At 30.6% G+C, this 7,697-nt stretch overlaps 1 pseudogene; it reads left to right on the top strand.

Annotated features, from left to right (window-relative positions):
• Nucleotides 1-1,147: 1,147 nt before the first annotated feature.
• LOC107611791 (putative ribose-5-phosphate isomerase 3, chloroplastic pseudogene) lies at nt 1,148-4,247 on the top strand (annotated as a pseudogene).
• The last annotated feature ends 3,450 nt before the right edge of the window (nt 4,248-7,697 follow it).

The raw sequence follows: 7,697 nt of genomic DNA, 5'->3' as shown, positions 1-7,697 counted from the left end.
TCAATTAAGTATAATTAAGATGAGATCGAGTTAATAATAATTACTTAATTAGTTACCCATTGATCTGATTGTCGGTTCCTTATTGTAGGAGTAATAATGATAAAGTTTTAATTTTAAAAAGGGAACGAAATTAAGATAATACAAAATATTATTTCACAAATATTTACGAAAAAATATACGTACGACGAGACTTTATGGTTTTATATATAACCTTTTTTTATATTTTTATTTAATGATTTAAATTTTTATGATATAATATTAAAATTTTACAATAAAAAGTTTTAATTTTTGTTCTTGTTATTCTTATTTTTTAAATAAAGAAAAAAATTTAGCACAAGACAATGGATATAATTTACTCTTCTGAAATCATACAATAATAAATTTAAATCGTGATCACATTTATGAATAGTATACGAAATCACTATAATTATATAATTTTAATTTACTCTCCTTGTAAAGAATTTTGTAAGGTAATTCAATCTTATTCATGCATTTAGATATGACCTTTTAAATAACAAAATTAAAAATGAATTGTTTTTGTTAATATAATAATATATGATTAATTATTTATATAAAATTCTTTTACAATAATAATTCAATGCATAAAAATTAAATTGTATAAAGAATAAATACTTAAATTAGTCCTAAAAAAATTATATTAAGCATTTTAATCCCTAAGAAATATATTTGAAAATTACTTTTTCGAATGTATTAGTCTTTTGATAATTTTTAATATGTGTATTAGACAATAAGTTCATAAAATATTTTAAAATAACTAGGCCCAAATAATATAGCTATAAGAGAGATTAATCCCTCTTTAAAATAATAAAAAGATTAATTTATCCGATGAAAATAATTTTCGATAACTTCTATAAAATAAAAATGTATTGGTCTGAAATTGTTTAAGGACTAATTTGAGTATTTATTTTTAAATAAGTGAATACCACAGTAATAAGATGAGGTAATGTCTAATTTAGTTCTTAAAATTTATTCAGCATTATCAAAATAATTACTAATTTTTGAAACGACTAAATTATTAGTCTCTAAATTTATAAATCATGAATCTCTGATAGTTCTTAATATAATTAATTGCTGTTAACACATTATTGATATGAAGTGTTATAATATCAGTATGATATCCATAAAAATGGGGTAATATGGCTAAAATTTTAGTACGATTAAATAGACATCTCAAATTGATTAATTGATGAACTTATTTTAATATTAGCGCTATATACATCGAAGAGACATTTGATTTGGTGGTAACAAAACATTGTTAAAACTTTTCCTTCTTTCAAGTTCCAGGTTCGAGCCCTACCGTCTTCGTTGTGGATCCATACGTTGTGGGTCTATTGGTGGAAGCGCGGGTTTAACAATTGAGTCGGTTGGAACACCGGATGGTCCGGTCCAATTCTAGTAACTATGAACGGAAATACTAAAATTTGGCGGCGGTTTAGAACCACCGCAAAACAAATATTATTTTCCTTTATTTGCTATTAAGCGACGGTTTGCAACAGCCGCAAAATTGAAATACGTCTAACGGCGATTATTCCAGCAGTTGAAAAAAACCGCCGCTATCCGTTTAACCGCTCCCCATCTTCTGGCGTTTCATTAAACCACCGCGAAATATTTTGCGACGGTTCAAAACTGTCACTAAACATCTCCAACAACTGTCGCTATCTATCGAATTTGTTGTAGTATACTAAAATATTAATTATATTATCTTATTTTTAGAAATATTATACTAACACTTTAACGTTTTGTGTCAGTATTAGTGGCAGTTGAATTATGAACAAATGAACAAATTTATAATTTATAAATTCAGAAATTAATTTAATTACTCATTTTTAAAGATTAAAAACTTTAAAATGAATTTTAAAGATGAAAACTGAACATTTTGTCGTAATAATATTCTATTGGAGTTGTAATTAGGTTGACGATGTGCATGGAAAGTGAATAATGGAAAAATGGAGAAGATGATGAGATATTAATGGTAACCCCACACATGATGAGGAGCACGCTTGAGAGAAGGCATAAAATGATGCCATCATCATCGATCATCATCAGAAGAATATGATATGATGATGTGATGAGATAATAAATATGAAACCCATAATAATTACAAACCCACTAATTGCTTCCACATGCATGCTTCATGCTTCCATCCATATTCATCTATGAACCTCAAAAGAAGCAAAAGCAACTCTCCTCTTAGATTATTGCTCTACTAAACTATTCATACGTGCCTACATACACATATATATACATAACAATTTTCACATCAAAATAGAGAGCAATTATTTTTAATAAGAAGATGAAGATGTGTTTGATTGAATATTGATATTTAAAATGTATTATAGTATTGTAGAAGTGTAAAAAAAATTTATAGTAGCTGGAATTTTGATTTAATTTTTAAAATTTTTTGATATTATGATTTTAAATAAGTTTATCGATTTTACGAAATTTGTATTAAGTCTGATGATTTTACGATTTAAATTTTATTAAGATTTAATGTTTTACATTTTTAATTTACTTTTTGGATTTCACGTAAAATCTCAATTTTCTCTACTTAAAAAAGTATCCAACACGCATTTTGTATTGTCAAGATAATGACATGTGTCCAACATACACTCTGCAAAATTCACCTATATGTAATTACACCAAATAATATAATTTTCAACGAAAATACCAATATTTTTTTCATATGAAAAAAACTAGCCCAAAATAGAAGGTTTTTTTTTGTTTAATTATTTTGTCTGTATTTATAGTTTTTTAAATTTGTAATTAGATTTTTATATTTTTTTAAATTGGATTTATATTTACATTACTTTTAATTTTATAATTATATTATTTTTTAATTGTCAAAAATATAATTAGATTTTTTAATTGTGGATATCTTTTGTTTGTGGATAAATATTTGGTTAACTTTAATATTTTTTATATAATGAAGAATTTAATTACAAAATTAAAAATAATGTAAATACTCAATTTAAAAAAAATTATAAAAATCTAAATATAAATTAAATTTGATAAAATTATAGAGACTAACAGAATAATTAAATTATTTTTTTTCTATATAACTAGATTTATAGATTTTATTAGAAGATAAAAAAAAACGAGTAAAAAAAGTCTTTTGAAATGAGCTAACTAATGTTCCAGACTTAAAGATTTTTAAGAGAGTGATATTAGAATCACTAACGAATGACATATATCTGATTTTCTTGATATTTTTTAATTAAAAAATTATATACACACAGAATATCAACTAATAAATCAGTCATATATATTTATGTATAAAGATATATATAATTTAATTTATTTTTAATGTCTAACATCTAGCATTGCTGTTTTTATTTTAAAAGAATTAAAAATTTTGGCACACAAATATTTTAAAACTTTATTTATATTTTTTAATAATTTAAAAATTTTATCACAAAATTATTGAATAAACCTACTTATCTTAATTTAACAAGACCTAAACCTGAGGGTGGTCTAGTATTTATGGAAAAGTATAGGAATCAAATATGTAACCAACCAAAAATTGAACAACTCAATTAATTATAATTATTAATAATTAATTTTAAATTTTTTAAATTCAAAAATTTAAATAATTAGAAACTGATTAAGTAAACCTAATTAAAAACTATAAAAACCTTCTCCATCTCTTCTATATTAACTTGCACACCCCAACAGCAACACACACAGATTCTCTCCGTCACCGTCAGGTCCTATCCACCCCTGTCCTCATACAAGACGACCTCAAGAAGTTCGCCACCGACAAAGCCGTCGAGTACATCAAGTCCGGCATGATCCTTGACACCGGCTCCATCACTGCTTCGTCGTTGCCAAGCTCGGTCATCTCCTCTCCACCGGTCAACTCTCCAACATCATCGGCGTCCCTACCTTCAAGCGCACTAAGGATAACAGGCATGTTCTCTCGGAATCCCGCTCTCTATCCTCGACGACAATTCTCGCCTTGATCTCGTCATCGACGGCGCCAATGAGGTGGAGCCGACCTCAACCTTGTAAAAGGGGCGCTCTTCCCTACTGGAGGCCACCTTCGACAAGTTCATTGTGGTGGTCGATGAAGCAAAGATCGTGTCGGGACTCAGAGGAGCGTCCTTGTGATGCAGATGGAGGTGGTGCAGTTTTGCGGAAAGTACAATCTGGTTCAGTTTCAGGAGTTGTTCAAGGAAGAAGGAGTGGTGGAGCACAGACTGTTTCTGAATAATTGCAAAAATATATAAAAAAAACATTCATTTAATACAAAAAAAATCATAATGCTTGACAAAAGAAATGTCCAGCTATAGGATTTAAAAAAAACCATATAATTTTTTTAAAAAATAGAAATATCCACATTTGTAATACAAAAAATTCAAAAAATACATTAAAAAATATCTATTTAGTATGAAAAAGAAAGATCATAATGCTTAGCAGAAAAAACATCCATGTATATCAATTTATCTTTGTTAAGACGGATTTAGTATGAAAATTAATCTATTAGAAATCTATTAGATCCAATATATATATATAAAATGGTTTTACACTGACATACATTAAAATTAAATTCATCTAAATAATGCATATTTCATAGAGCTAATAATACAATTTTTTTTTTAAATCAATTGATATGAATATCCTTAATTTTTCATAATATTGTGAGGCTCACTAAAGAAAGACCTAAAATGATTTGAAGTTATGCTCCCTTCTTAAGGATTTCTATATTTCACCAATCAACTTTTTAGGTTGTTAATGGCCATAAGACAAAGAAGGGAAAGTAATGGTTAATGTTTTTGCCAACTACTATTGCTTCTTGGTGGTGGAAGCCATTCACTCACTTCAATTCATGACCATATCTCTAGGGTTCCATTAGTACTACTACTATTCCATACTAGAGTTTTAGTACACACTACCCTCTATATATATATGTGCCCTCCAAAACAGGACATGAGATCATGCATGAGAATTCCCAACTACTTCACCCCCATACCCAAATAGTAACATTTTTTTGGTAGTGCCAACTGTTCCTTATTCCAAGGCATGCTTGCTGCCACTCACAAAGCTAACAAAATTTGTTACAATATTCAATATTCTTGTCTTATATATATATTCTATTATTCTTTGTCTCCAATATTCACTCAAAATGTATGATAAATATATGAATTCTTTTACAAGAAATGAAAATCAATTTTTATAGAAATAGTTATACTAAAAAGTCCTACATTATTCATAAAAGCTTATAATAAATCAAGATTGAGTTAGAGTCTAAAGTAATTTCTGAAATTTATCGTATGTACTATAATAACTTTTAATATTCTAATTGCATCAATTATGTTTCTAAAATTGACAGTGCATCACGTTAGTCGGTTAATAGAAAAGATAGAGAGACTAATTGATAGATATATTTTTTTATCAATTTCAATAATTTAATTAGAGCAGTTGAGATTTGAAAAACTATTTTCGCACATCTAGTGAACTTCTTTATTTTTAATATTGGATCTATATTGGTGTAATCCATCAAAATGTCTAAAAAATTGTGCTTAACTTCGTTGTGAGAATATACAAAAGGTCACTGTCGTTTTCAATTTTTTTAATTAAAAAAAAATCAAAAACCTCGAAACATCATTGATGTTTTTCTACTCTCATTTTTAAAAAAATTATCCCATGCAAAACGGTTCTGCTGTTTTGTGAAAAATATATTTTTAAAAAATAAAAATTGCATTGCCGTTTTATAATTAACGAATTTAAAAATTATTTTTACATACAAAACGTAAGTGACATTTTGTGTTTTTTAAAAAGTAAAAAAAATATTTCATACAAGAGTAAAACTCACATACACTAAAATATTAGGGCACATCACACAATTTGTTCCAATATAAAAAAAAATCAGTTGAAGGATTACTTTAAGATTTAATTAAAAAAAATTAATTTTGATGTACTGTTAATGTAAAGTAGTTTTATACATATATTTAATTACGTAATGTTATATTAGTAAAAAATAACTATTTTTTATATTTATCGGGTGAATAATCATCTAAAAGAACTAATATGATGTACGACTGTGTAAAACGCTTTATACTGTTAATAAATCAAAATTAAACTCTTAACTCAAATTAATTAGATTTTTGTTAGCCAAATTCTTAATAATATAATAAAACATGTAATTAATTACTTTCTCGTCCCTAAATTTAATATGGGGGAAATTTACATAAATAAAATAAATGGGAGAAAGTGTTACGCAAATACAACATTCTGAAAAATCAGACGCAAATACAACAAACCTAATTATATGTAATTCACGACATTCTAACGCGATTTCTGATTACACGTAATCCGCTAGACCCTATCGCGGATTATGTTCAGAAGCTGCAAACACATAAACCGCTACATCCTGTATCAGTTTATGAACAGATAGGCCCAACGTGTATTCCGCGAGACCCTGTAGCGGATTATGAAGGGAGTGAAACTTTGGAACAAATTCATGAATACCAGTATAATAGTAACAACCCATGATGAAAAATGTACGAAGTCATACAAATATACTCGTCATAAGCAATAAGTCGTACAAATATATGAAGCCATAGAAAATATAATAGCCACCAGGCATTAACACTAACACAAAATAAATTACTACATAAGTCATACAAATATAATAGTCACAAGTCATTAACACTAACATGAAATAAATAAGTCATAATTCATACAAATATAACAGTCGGAACTAACACAAGGGGCGCTACTGCTGGTCACCATCATCATCATGGTCGTCCCCAAATGGACCAAGTAGGTGCGAGCCTGTGCCACATCGAGTCGGACGCCTAACTCTGGTCGCTCGCTGATCTCTGGGTGGAGCATCCTGTAGACCCACTCCAAATACAGATGGCGGCGTCCCCCCCATGCCAAACCAAGTGTCGTATTGGTTGCCTACGGGCTCATTAAGGTCGACAGGCGGCTGGGAGTCAGGAACCTGGGACGGCACATCTGCTGGCTGTGGCCTGTACTCCGGAGGCTCGGACGGATCCCTTGGGATCAGACTCTGGTACTACTGAACGTTGTCACTCCGTATGATCTCAGCAAAGTTCGCATAGAACTGTGACCCAGCCAGCTGATCGTCAAAATCCATGGTCAAAGTAGTGGTAGCAAGATCAGCAAACATCTGCGTGCTCTCATCATACAATACCTGGGAGCTAGATACGTGAGTAAAGGGTGTACCACCCATACTAACCTTCGCAGTGCCACCAACCTGAGTGCCACGAGCAGCCTGTCGTCTAGCACTAGATCGACGCAGGCGATGATCTGCTTGACCTCCGTCATCACCACCACCAAGCTGCTCCTCCTGCATCATGTCGTCGGGCCAGTGCCACTCCCGATAAGTGGCACGTGTACCAATGCATCGTCTCTGCTCCGCGCGTCTGTTATCGGGAATATCCGACGCTGGAACTCTAACGGGCGCCTGCGATGACCCTCTGAGTACAGCGTCCTCTGGAACCTCAACTGGCCTGGGATCTGCGAATGCAATTCCCAGTGACAGAATCTTATGTGCAACACGGTACCACAAGTCCTGGAACTCAGCGGATGGGCCAGGATCAGCCACTCTCTGGATACTCAACACAGAGCGAACTCGCTCGTCTCAATGCTCATGCCATGTCCTGTAGTAAGAGGGGAACCATCTATATCCACCCCTGCCGTCCTTACTA

Source organism: Arachis ipaensis, chromosome B8, assembly GCF_059453495.1.
Source record: "Arachis ipaensis isolate K30076 ecotype BB chromosome B8, ASM5945349v1, whole genome shotgun sequence".
Lineage (NCBI taxonomy): Eukaryota > Viridiplantae > Streptophyta > Magnoliopsida > Fabales > Fabaceae > Arachis > Arachis ipaensis.
The sequence above is the reverse complement of the archived record's forward strand: the minus strand, read 5'-3'. Positions and strand labels throughout refer to the sequence as shown.